We start from the raw sequence: 12,969 nt of genomic DNA, 5'->3' as shown, positions 1-12,969 counted from the left end.
CACACACACACACACACACACACACACACACACACGTACGTGTGTCTTAGGGTACTTCATACAGCCTTGATAGGCCTGGGTTCATTCCTGTGGAGGGAATGTGTATGCCCTCTTGAGGATGGATTCCATTGACAAGGGCTGACCCCAAGGTCAATTATTGGTTCCTACTGTCATGGGACAAACTTTGGGAAAGCAGCCCCTTTCGTTATTGTTGTTCAGTGATTTCAGTAGTGTCCTCTTTGGGGTTTCCTGGGCAAAGATATAGAAGTGGTTTGCCATTTCCTTCTCCATCTCATTTTACAGATGAGGAAACTGAGGCAAACAGGGTTAAATGACTTGCCCAGGGTCCCCCAGCTAGTGTCTGAGGTCAGATTTGAACTTGGGTCTTCCTGACTCCAGGCCAAGTGCTCTGTGCACTGTAGCACCCCCTAGACATGAGTTAGATATTATCATTATCCCTGTTTATCCAAAACCTGTGAAGACTTTCCCAGAAGAAATGGGCAGATGAGAATAATTTATTTTAATGGCCAGGAAGGCAGCTGAAGCAGGCGCTGTGTTGTGCTTAGTCAGACATTGACAATGTCAAAGTTAACCATTGCATCTGGGGCCATCGACGGCTGTCTTGACTTTTGTCTTGCCACTGGATGTTAGTCACTGCTTTATGAAAGGTGGTCTCCATACTCCTTTGGCCCTCTTGGCAGATGTCGAAGAGTTGAGTTGGGTTCCTATCCCCTTCTCCCAACACAAACACACCCCACAAATTTTAATGGCTTCCTTGGGGAAGACAGAAATGAGAGAGGCAGACCTGCTAACTTACTCATGCAGTCTAAGAGGTGAGTTCTTGGACCGTATCAAATTCCTAGCATCAGGTTTGGAGAAGGATGTGGCCAAGTGGTGAGAGTTCCTAAGGGTTGGCTATCTAGTAGACCCAAATTTGGAAGTCTCTGGACTTGTGGAAGCTGGATGGTACAGTGGATAGAGCACTAGATGTGGATTCCAGAAAACTTGAGTTCAAATCTGACCTCAGAAACATCCTATGTGACATTGGGCAAATCACTTAACCTCTATCTAGCTCACTTTCCTCAATTATAGAATGGGGATAATTATAGTGGCTACTTCCTCTGATTGTTGTGAGGATCAAATGAGAAAATATTTCTTAATATAATAAAATATTTGCCAGGCACATACCACAGTGCCCATGTAAATGTTTATTCCCTTCCCTTCTAGCCAGAAAAGAGGAATTTCCTGGAAAACATAATCCTGTCATGAGTGAATGATATATTTCTATTCCATTGTGTTGGGAAGACCAAGGTATTAGTTAGGAATGAACCTAGTGCTACCCAGGAGATGTGTAGGGGAGTGGGTGTTAATAATTTCTAAAAGAGGATTTGATATTTGATCTAATTCCACATCATTGCCAGTCAGTCTATTTTGTTAAATATTAAATATCTTTGCTTCAAATTTCAATCATTAGGTTTGAAACATCCGGAGCAAAGGAAACATCAGTAGGGACTCTAAGCACTGGGTATCAGGGACCTGGTTTTAGCTGGGAAGAGGCTACAGCTGAGAAACCTTTAGGACTATATTTGTTCAGGCTTCATCTGGAATTTTTGTGTGTTTTTTTTCCTAGCATAGCAGGGATCAAACGAAGTTTATTTGTTTTGTAAGTTATTTTACTAGGCTATGGTTGAATTGTACAGTTTTCTAACATGACTTTTTCAGATCAGATCAGTTAATTTAAAAATAGTTTAAATGCCTTGTTGCAATATGGAGGTAAACCTGGGTTCTTGATGGTCTAGAGTGTTCCACTTTTCCCTTTTTTAATCCATATGAAATGGGTTTAACGATTATAGGATTATGATACAGTTTGAAGTCTCAGAGTGAGATTCTCCCTTTTGTTTCTTCCACCCCACCCCAATATTTCTCTTGCTATTGTAGACCTTTTGTTCTTCCAAATGAATTTTGTTATTATTTTGTTCTAGTTATATAAGTAGCTCCCTGGTAGTCTGCTTGGTATATCATTAAATTGGTAAATTTAGGTAATATAACTTTTATTATATTGTCATGATCCAACCATGAACAATGAATATCACTCTGATTATTTAAATCTCCCTTTGCTCATTTATTTCTGAGAGGCAATATAGCATAGTAGATATGGAATCAGCTTCAGAGCCAGAAAGGAAGAAAAGAAAGAAGGAAGGAAAGAAAGCATTTATTAAGCTCTTACTATGTGCATAGAGGATACAAATAGAAAAGGAAGGCAGACCCTGCTCTCAAGGAGCTCACATTCTAATAAAGGAAGATAACAGATATAAGATGTTTTAACTCCAAGTTCAGTGGGAAGGCTGAGCTGTCTTTAGGGTACAGCAGCAAAGCATCTTTGTTAATGTTATTTCCATTGATAAAACTATATCCATTTCTGAAGTTGAGCCATTTAAAGATGCCAAGAACTTTAAAAGTTACAACTTTCTTTTCTGGGTCTCCAGTAGTTGTGGCTGTCAGGGAGATGGGAGCTTCAGTGCCTGGGGAAGCAGTTGCCAAGTCATATCTCCACAAATGCTGGTCCCCTGGAATATGGCTTCAGGGGTCAGAATGGAAGCAAGGCAGGTCATCTAGAGGGCACTGCTCTTCCCAGGACTTTTGGGTGCAGGGTCGTAGTCTATCGCCAGCTAACATTCTAGTGAAGTTGATTTGGCTTATCTGGTCCATGCTGCTGTTCCCTGTCTCTCCTTCAAGATACTTTGCTGTTCCAGTTAGGCTATTTTGACTGTCCCATAGGTGGCAGTTGGTGGTGGTAGCAGTGGTGGGATGGCAGGCGTCCCCTTCTCTCTACTCCCAGTACTAGTGATTGCTTTGAGGATCAGGTTGGTGATTTTTATGGGTTTATTTTATATCCTGCTACTCTCCTAAACTTAACATTGTGATTATTTTTTTCCTTGAACCTCTGTGATTCTCTAAGGGAACCATCACAGTGTTTGCAGAGATAATTTTGCTTCATCTTTGCTTGTGCTTATCCCTTTAATTTCTTTTCTCGACATTCTTAAGAGCTTGGATTTTTTACCCCTGATCTTGATGGAAAAATTTCTAGTGTTTCTCCAATACGAATAACACCAGAACTTGGTTTGAGCTAGATGCTGTTTATCATACTAAGGAAAAGTAATGGGTGGGGCAGCTAGGTGGCGCAGTGGATAGAGGACCGGCCCTGGAGTCAGGAGTACCTGAGTTCAAATCTGGCCTCAGACACTTAACACTTACTAGATGTGTTGCCCTGGGCAAGTCACTTAACCCCAATTGCCTCACTAAAAAAAAAAAAAAAAGTAATGGGTGCCATATTTTGTCAAGGGCATTTTCAGGGTCTACTGATATAATAGCATGATTTTTACACTTTTGTTATTAATATCATCATCACCACCACCACCATCATCGGGCATTTATTAAGAGCTTATGGTATTCCTGGCATTATGCAAAGCACTGGGGCTACAAAGAAAGGCAAAAGAATTCCCGTTCTAATGGGGAGGAAGTGGTAATCTCTGAGGGAAGATACTAAAAATGGGCTGTGAAAAGGCTTTTGCAGAATCCGGAATTTGAGCGGAATTTTGAAGGGAGCCAGGAGGCAGAGGCAAGGAAGGAGAGCATTCCAGACATGGGGAACAGCCAGTGCAAAGGCATGGAGATGGGAGATGGTGTTCCCTGTGCTACAAACGGCAAAAAGGCCAGGGTCTTTATGTTTAGAGTGTGTCTAGATGTGGCTTGAAGGGAGTCATGAGTTAACTAAAGGCAGGGATTTGTTCACGTTATTTTTTTAAACTTCTTTTGAGTTGCTGGTATCTGAGGAGGTGTCAGACACGTGGGCCACATGTCATCCTGAATACTGTCCATAATACTTCTAAGTGCAGCCCGAACCCAAGAAATATGATTGAGAAATACTTAACAAAATAAATAAAATACACAAACTAATATTAATATGCAGTTTTCTAAATCAATATGTGGTCAAGATATATTTTTATGTGTGGTTTTGATACCTGTTTCTATTTGAGTTTGACACCAATGTCCTAGACTATAGAGACAGAGGTTTGAGAGGTCATGAGGTTCAGAGAAAATGTCAAGGCTGCCATCTTGTTGGTCATATGACCTAGAAATCCTCTCTCATGTTATTTCATGAGGGTTTTTAAAGCTTACATGATGTTTCTATTTCCTGATTTTTGTGGATTCAGCTATAGCTACTCCATACCTGTCTCAATTCCTTTTTCTGGAGTTTTTGGTTGCTGAAGATTGTGGGAAAGCAACTATATTGGCAATCTTGTCTGGCATTTCCTTTATTTAGCCATATAGATTGGATAATATAAGATATAGGTTGGTAAAGTGGATATAAGAACAGCTTTGTAATCATGAAGGTCTAAGGTCAACTACTTCTTAGCTTGATGACCACAGGCAAGTTACTTCATCTTGTTGCTAGGTGGCACTGCAATGGAGAGAGCACCAGGCCTAGAGTCAGGAAGATCTGGGTTCAAATCCAGCCTCAGAAACTTCCTAGCTGTGTGACCCTGGGCAAGTCATTTCACCCTGCTGGCCTCAGTTTCGTCATCTGTAAAATGAGCTGGATAAGGAAATGGCAAACCACTCCAGGATCTTTGTCAAGAGAACCCCAAATGGGGTCACAAGTCAGATATGATTGAAAACAACAACAACAAATTATCTTAAGACTTAGAAGTTATGAAGGAGTTGTTGGCTGAGGGAAGAGTTTTCACACATGGAGTTCCCCACTATGATGAAATCATAGGTCAAGACCCTCATCCAACTCTGCCCAAAAAAACCAAAAAAAGATCAAATCTTCTCAAATACTTAAAGCCCATTTTTGTTTGAGTTTTGAGTACTGAGGCAGTATACCATAGTGGGTAGATTGCCGAACCTGGAATCGGGAAAGACCTAGGTGCAAATGCGGCCTTATTACTTCTATCCTTACTTACTAGCTGTGTGATCCTGACCAAGTCACCTAATCCTTTTGAGTGTTTCCTCATCTGCAAAATGAGAATAAAAATAGTACCCATAGTATCTACCTCTCATGGAGTTGTTGTGAGGATACCATGAAATCAAATTTGTAAAGCATTTTGCAAACCTTAAAATCACTTATACCATAGGTTCCTAGGTCTAGGACTGGCAGGGCCCTAAAAGGCCAGCTAGTCCAACTGCCTCATTTTACAGAAGAGGAAACTGAGTCCCAGGGAAAAGGAAAGGGAAAGGACTTGGCCAAGGTCACACATAGGATCCCAGACAGAGCTGGAAGCAAATTCAGTGGCCAATGAGTCCAGCTCCTTCATTTTATGGAGGTGGGAATGGAACCCTTGGAATCTAAATTTGGAGCTAATGCCCTTCCCATTGCACCATGTTGCCTCCCTATATGTCTCAGAGGCATTTCTGGTTGAGCTTCATTCAGTGCTGAGTTGCCAGTCTAGAGTGGGCAGCTAGAATCCAACCAGGAGAAGGAATGGAGCAGGCCCAACTTAAAGACTCACTGCTGCAGAGAGATGCCACTTAGCTTTTGGTTTGAGTATCATATTGTGATTTCCATTCAGACTCTTGCAGTGCAGCTCCCTAAGCTGATGATGGTTGGAGGCCAATGTGGCAGGTCTCCCTCCAGTGGAGTGCCTTAGAGCTCGGTGCTTGGCCCTATACCATTTTACTGTTTTACCAATGACTTGGCTAAAGGCTCATCAAATTGGCAGATGGTACAAGGGGGAGTTAACTAACCCAATAGGTAACATGATTGGGATCCAAAGGGATCTTGACAGTATAGAGGAGACGTAGGAGGAACTTGTCAATTTCTTGAGAAGCTGTCAAGCATTACTCTTGCCTCAGAGGGCCAAGGGGAACAAAAGGAAGGTACCAAGAGGCCAGTTTGGGCTTAAGTCAGGACAAACTAGCTGGTGATTATTCAAGAGTGAGGGGGCAGCTAGATGGCGCAGTGGATAAAGCACCGGCCCTGGATTCAGGGGGACCTGAGTTCAAATCCGGCCTCAGACACATGACACTTACTAGCTGTGTGACCCTGGGCAAGTCACTTAACCCTCATTGCCTGGCAAAAACAAACAAAAAACAAGAGTGAAAGAGGCTGCCCCAATACATTAGGGTGGGGAGAGTCCCGTTGCCTTGGAGGTCTTCAAGAAGAGACCATGCCCAAGGGGCCACATCTTGAGTATGTCATTTACAATGGGATTTCCTTTAGCAAATGGATAGCTGGCCATTGATGCACTCTTCCAATTGGCAGATTCTGTGATCTGTCAGCTAAAGTAGGCTTACTCTCTCATTGCCAAGGTCTCTCTCCCTTCTACTTGTGCTCCCAATAAATGAATGGATTTTTGAGCAAATTCTCAATCTGTTTTTGTCCTTTAGTCCATTCACCTGGACCCTACCACGTGGAGTTTGGTCCCTAGGCCCTGAAGCTTCTAATTTGACTTAGAGACTCTGAGACTAGCTTCTCTCTCATTTCATTAGGCCATATATAGAGGAAGAGACCAAGATGGGGTTTTAATCAACAGCTGTGATACTGAGTGGAAGAGGGTCATGCCATATACTTGGCATACTTTACTTGCAGTCAAAAGGATGGACCCTGCTATTTTCATTTTGTCCTTCTGTCATACTTCAGACAGGGAATTTTTTAGCATTACATTAACGTCCTTGGTGTTGAGTGATTCATTTTTTTTCAAGAAATAAAGGCTTTGATCCATCAAGAACATTTAAGTCTTATTTCTGTCTATATTTTTATTGTTTCTGAAACCATGGAGGGGGTTTCTGAAATGTCAAGGCCACTTGTCTGCAGATAATTTCAGAGGAATGGAGGTGATCTCATTTTTAGAAACATTTTCTTCTGAGTCCTCTCAGAACTCCCTCCCCACCCCAACTCATTCCCATTCTCCACTTGCCTTGCCACATTTAGCTCTCAAAATGATCAAAATTGAGATGTTTAGAAAAGAGGAGGGCTGGCATGTCCTGGGGCCAACTCAAATCAGCCCCACAGAACTGATTGTTAAATTTCCATTGTGAGCATTTACACTTTGGAAATTACATTTGTAACAAATGTTACAAGTTGGGGCTGAAGTTATTGTTTTGTTACTTGTTTAGATTTAAGAGAGTGATGGAGAAAATGTTAATAATGCAGATGAAACTGAAATGGATCATGAATTGTCCCCTTCCTTTTGCAGAAAGCTAGTTGTTAAGCATGTGCTGGCACACTCATGAAAAAGTATACCTTCCTGCAAGAAACAAAGTCCAGAATGCCCTATGGGATCCAGCTTCATTCTAGAAACAGATCGGGAGTTTTGACCCTTGGTGATGTCCTTCTCTACCAGTAAGTTTTAATGAAATCATGGATTCCACATTTTCTTTTTCTTATTTTTTTACATCCACACTAATATCTCTCTGGAATCTTCATTCTCTGATATTTATAGGCTTTTAAAATCATCTAGGCCAACTCATGTTTTCTAGAGGGGCAAAGGTGAGGGTCAGAAAGAAGGAACTTCAGGGGTAGCTAGGTGGTGCTGAAGTGGATAGAGCACCAGCCCTGGATTCAGGAGGACTTGAGTTCAAACTTGGCCTCAGACACTTAACATTTACTAGCTGTGTGACCTTGGTCAAGTCACTTAACCCTTATTGCCCCCCCCCAAAAAAGAAGGGACTTCAGCAAGGTCACCTAGGTAGGAAGTGGCAAAACTGGGATTTGAACTTGGCTTCTCCAATTCTTAAAACTGGTGTTCTTTCTGATACTCCATTATACTATGATACTTTAATAGTCAATAGTATCTTCCTATGTGTGCAGGTTTGGCATGATGTTCAAGGGATCATGGGAGATGGAAGGGCCCTCATAGGCCATCCATATACTCTTTGATTTCCTTATTTCAGAGAGGGAAATAGAGGCCAAGGGAGGGGCCTACCTCTAGACCTAGAAAGGTCCTCAGAGGCCAGCTAGTCCATTCCTTTTGTTTTACAGAGGAGGAAACTGAGACCCAAGGAAGAGATACATGTTGAAGGTCACACACAGAATCAATATAGACCCTGAAGAGACCTCATGGTCATCCAATCCAACCCCCTCTTTCTGAAACCCAAGGTAGCTGTGACTTATATAGGGTTACACAGGTGGGAAGCATCCAAAGCAGGATTTGAACCCAGGTGTCTGATTCCAGATTAGCGCTTTCTCCTGTACCAATAACAATCTTGTCACTATCCTGACACCACTGTCACCTCTTGTCTCCATTCAGCCCCATAGGAGTGGAGGTCGACTATTCCACGGCCCTTGATCTGTGTGCATATCTCGGGCTTTTGCCCTGTGTTAAGCATCCAGGGCCCCAAACCATTCTTTCTCTGGGAACAAAAAAAAGATACTAAGGAAAGGATGTTCTATAATACCAACAAAATACACATTTTCCTTTCATTCTATTCAACAAACATTTATTAAGCACCTACTACGATTCAGCCACAGTGCTAGGCGCTATGGACACAAAAAGACAAAAATAACCTAAAAACAGATAATCCCTACCCTCAGGGAGCTTACATTCTACTTGCTTCTCAAAAAGCAAATGCTTCATTTCCAAGAGTGAGCTATGCGAGTCTTTAAGCAAGAGCTCTATCTGGTTAAAGTGAAGGCAGCAGCAGGGTGGGATGGGGTGGAATGGAGTGGGTGACCCAGTTTCAGAATATCCCATAGCCCCACATTGAATGGCTGGGCTGTGAAGAATGCACACCTTTAGCCCTTCTTGTCACATGTGAGCAGGAGTGGGGATGGGGAGGTGGCATGAAGAGAGAGTTGGTTACTGGCACAAAGAGGCAGGACTTGGGGATGCGGCCTGCCGCGGTGAGATGAGCCGATTCGTTTGTATAATTGTCTGTTAAAGGTAGCCTCAGGTTTGCTGGCCTAGGCCCCTTGGTTGATTTGTGACACCAGCAGACACTCCCACATCCCCTTCCTCTGTTAAACCTCTTCACCTGGGACCCCTTCCCCTCCTTAGAGGGTCACCCTGTCCCTCCTCTGAAGCTCTTTAGAAGAGAGAACGTCTGGCCCGTTTCCCATTGGTGAGCCTGCCCAGAAATTCTATCTTGGCGACTGCTTGGTAAACCTTAAAATGCTGCAGGGATGTGGGTGGGCTTCATTATGTCGGGATCAAGAACTGGAAGACCCCCTCAGAGGTCATCCAGTCCAACTGCTTCACTTTCCAGAGGGGGAAACTGAGTTATAAAGAGGGGAAATGACTTGCCCAGGACTGCACACCAAAGCAAAGTTTCTTGACTCTCAGACTGTGGGCCCTTCTAATGTATGACAGTCCCCTCTAAGGAATCTCAGTGGGTGGCCATCAGACCTCATGGACACACACACACACACACACACACACACACACACCTACCTTCAGTGGGGATACTGGGAAAGGTTCTATTGAGAGGTTAGTGAAGGAATTGAGTCTATTTAACCTGGGGAAGAGAAGATTTAGCTGGAACATACTCTGTGACTTCCAAGTAGGTGAAAGATAGTCCCAAACAACAGAACCAGAAGCAGAGGGCACAAGTTTCAGAGGGGGAAGACTTTAGCCCAATGCCTGGAAAAAGGCTCTACCAATGACAGACAGGGACTGGACCTGTGTCTGGGCTGGCATAGGGAACTCCTGGAAGAGGAAACTCCTTCTACCAATGTGTATAGCACCTACTCTGCAATGGAGAGTTGGACAGAGTTGTCGGGGGCACTGAGAAATGTAGTGACCTAGCCAGGGTCACATAGCTAGGGCGGGATCTGAACCCAGTTCTTCCTGACTCTGGGACCAGATCCTTAGCCAGCATGCCTTGCAGTGGGAGCTGTCCAAAAGAGGCATGGACTGGCTATTGATTTAGTAAATCCCACTCTCCCCTCCAGAGCCTGGAGAATCAAAGGATCATAGCATTGCAGAACTGGAGTGGGCAGGGTCCCCTGAGACCACTTAGTCTGTACAGAGGAGAAAACTGAGGCCCAGGCAGGCAAGTGACTTGTCCAAGATAATACAAGTAGTATCAGAGATACAATTTAAGGCCAGATCCTCTGATCCCAGTGGCCAGGGCTCTTTCTGCAATCCTCTACTGCTTCAGAGGAGTCCCAGTCACATGTGGGCTGGACCAGTTGGCCCCCAGAGTTCCTTCCAATTCTACTCCCTGATCCCTAGGCTAGATTCTAAGCTCCTAACTGGACCTCATTTGGGGGATTTCCCAGCAGCTTCAACTAGGCTATTGCCTACCAAATAATGGAGTGGCTCAATCAACTTGGATGTGGCCCAGAGTTGAAAACATTTCTTCAAGTGTCGTGAAGGGACCTTAGAGACTACAGAATCCAACTCCCTCATTTTATAGCTGAGGAAACTGAGGCTTCCAAAACAGAGGTGTAGTGACTTGTTCAAGGCCACAGAGCTAATAAGTTTCTGAAGCAGGACTTGAACTTGGGTCTTCCTGACTCTAGTTCCAGTGTTCCATTCACTGCACCATCTACCTGCATTCTCAAGACCTTGAACATTTGGACCACATACATGTTGAACTCCCCAATAATCCGAGGTGAGAAGGTTTTCTTGGTTATGACAACAAAGACCCCAGGAATTCTGGGTCAGCAGCTCTGCAGCACCAAGGTACACAGATGGACCACATTTCCATGCCCTGCATCCCCTTATTCCCCCATCACCTCCCCAACCCAAGAAAGAAAGGGCCAGCCCCGACCTTGACAATGTCGGCAGGGCCCACTGGACACCTTACCCCAAGAACAAGGTAGGCCAAAGTACCAGAGTCTACTCTGCTCTTCTCAGCAGCTTTCCTGGGTTGGGGAGGTGATGGGGGAATAAGGGGATTCAGGGCATGGAAATGTTTACTCCCCAGAACTCAAACCCACCATGTTCATTTGCCTTCATTTGCCGATTGCTGAGCCAAAGAAAGGCCCTCTCCCCAGAGGAGGGATTTCACAAACAGCTAAGAAAGAAGGGCTGATGCCCAGAAGCCATGCACACACAGGGCAGGTTATGCCAGAGTAAAAAAAAATGGAGTGAGTTACATAGGAATCCTCTAAGCTAGTATGAACAAGATGAGGTGGGGGAGCAGGTTAAAGATTAGTAAGGAAGGTACCCAATCAAAACTAGCTGAGTTGGGAGGGTTTCATGTAGTATTCAATCTATGGGACCCCTGGGCAAAGCTAATGTTTGAAGTTTGAAAGCTGGCTATGTTTTGAGGCCTATAGACTGTAAGGCCCCCTGCTAGGTGGAGGGAGATTCTCCATATTACAAGAGGGTTTCTTTTGTCTCAAGGGAGATTTCTTGTAGGGTTTTGGGCTCTTAACCTGGAGTTGGTGAAACTCATGGGGCTTTGAGAAAATATTTTGCTAATTTACTGGATTCCCAACGAATGAGCTTCCTCTGTAGACCTCTGCATGGAAATACGTGACTCTGCAAAGAGGTCCTAGGTGTTACCATGCTGCCAAATGGGATGAGGATGCACAAAGGTGTTGGGGATGGAAGGGGAGAGCCTGAAGCAGCAGCCTCCATTGCACACTGGAAAGTGGTTGCTGCAAGTGTGTTTGTATCCACCCCTGTTCCCTTAACCATCCATCCATCCATCCATCCATCCATCCATCCCAAGAAGCCAGCCCCTCCAGAAGAGGGATAGGTGGAAGGAATTCTCTTAGAAATGTTTTTGAATTCCGGTTCTCTCATTTGTTCTGGGAAGAAGCTGACAAGAGGAAAACAGAATGAGACTGCTTCAAACAAAGCTAGGCTTCAAAAGCAGAATGTTTGCTTGATGGGTTTTGAGTTTTTGTTTGCAATTGTTTCCAAAACATGCCTGCAAGAAAGATGGTAGAGGAGAGAGAGAGAGAGAGCGCGCGAGCGCGCCAGCCCGGGGAGCATGCGGCCCCTCTTGCTAGACCTCTTGATATCAGCCATGCTCTGGGTGACCTGTGAAAACCACCCAGCAGAAGGTTTCTTCTGTGCAGCAGATGTCCAGACACATGTGACCGCCCAAACATCGCTTGGGAAAAGGAATGGATTGGGGTAACAAAGGCCCGAGAGTTGGGGCATCCGTTCCAACATGGTCGGAACTCGGCAGCCCTGGAAGGTAGAATTCCCAGGGACTCTGAAGTTAGAGAAAAGGCCAGTCCTGGGCAACCCCGACTTTGCCTCCGCTGGCTCAGTCTAACTGGAAGGAGGTGGCTATCTTTCCTGCCCCTGGGCATGTGAGCCCAAATGTTCACAGCCTGTGTGGGAAGTTAGCGGGCTCTCTTTCCGCTGGGCTTCTCTGAGACCGGGAGGAAAGGACGCAAAAGGGAAAATGAGACGTGTCCAGAGAGTTGTTTCCTGGACTCTCCATAGCCAGGTTCCAGCAGGGAGCTGCCTTTGAGCCCAAGGGTCCTGAGCACACAAGTTTAGAGGAGGCCCTTTCAGAAGCATGGAGTCATCTGGGCCTGGCTGGGATTCCTCAAAACTGGAAGGAAGAGAGAGAAGCTGTGATCAGCACAGAATGCAGAGGGCTAGCCTCCACCAGGCTCTTCCAGTCAAGCCCAGACACCTGACTTGTTCCGTCCCCCTCAATGAGCTTCCATCTCCCTGAGCTGATGGGGGTGGGGAGGGGTAGAAAGATGTAATCTTTCTGCAAGGTAGTAGCAAAAAGGGTGACAAAGAAGAGGACAAAGCATCAGACGCCAGGTCTGGGAACGTCCAATCTCGGTACCTCAGGATGATCGGTGCCTACGAATTACGAACAATTGCAAAAACCAGCTTAAATATGTTCATCTTGCCTATGTTATGACGACAACCATGAGGGGAGGTATAGATGCACAAAGGCCGTCTCCAATCCAGCTTCCTCATTTCATAGGCCCAGAGGGGTGACTTGCCCAAGGTCACATCTTAAAATTCTGAATTTCAGGGGGCAGCTAGGTGGCGTGGTAGATAAAGCAATGGCCCTGGATTCAGAAGGACCTGAGTTCAA

The 12,969-nt window shown here is 44.7% G+C and overlaps 1 protein-coding gene across 1 annotated transcript in view; it reads right to left on the bottom strand.

The window, feature by feature from the left end:
* Nucleotides 1-4,572: 4,572 nt before the first annotated feature.
* OPHN1 (oligophrenin 1) overlaps nt 4,573-12,969 on the bottom strand; it is a 278,050-nt gene continuing 269,653 nt past the window's right edge. Inside the window, exon 24 of the mRNA XM_043974083.1 lies at nt 4,573-12,465. The gene's annotated coding sequence lies outside the window, so the exon portion shown is untranslated. The remainder of the gene's footprint in view (nt 12,466-12,969) is intronic.

This window comes from Dromiciops gliroides, chromosome X (genome assembly GCF_019393635.1).
Source record: "Dromiciops gliroides isolate mDroGli1 chromosome X, mDroGli1.pri, whole genome shotgun sequence".
Taxonomy (NCBI): Eukaryota; Metazoa; Chordata; class Mammalia; order Microbiotheria; family Microbiotheriidae; genus Dromiciops; species Dromiciops gliroides.
The sequence above is the reverse complement of the archived record's forward strand: the minus strand, read 5'-3'. Positions and strand labels throughout refer to the sequence as shown.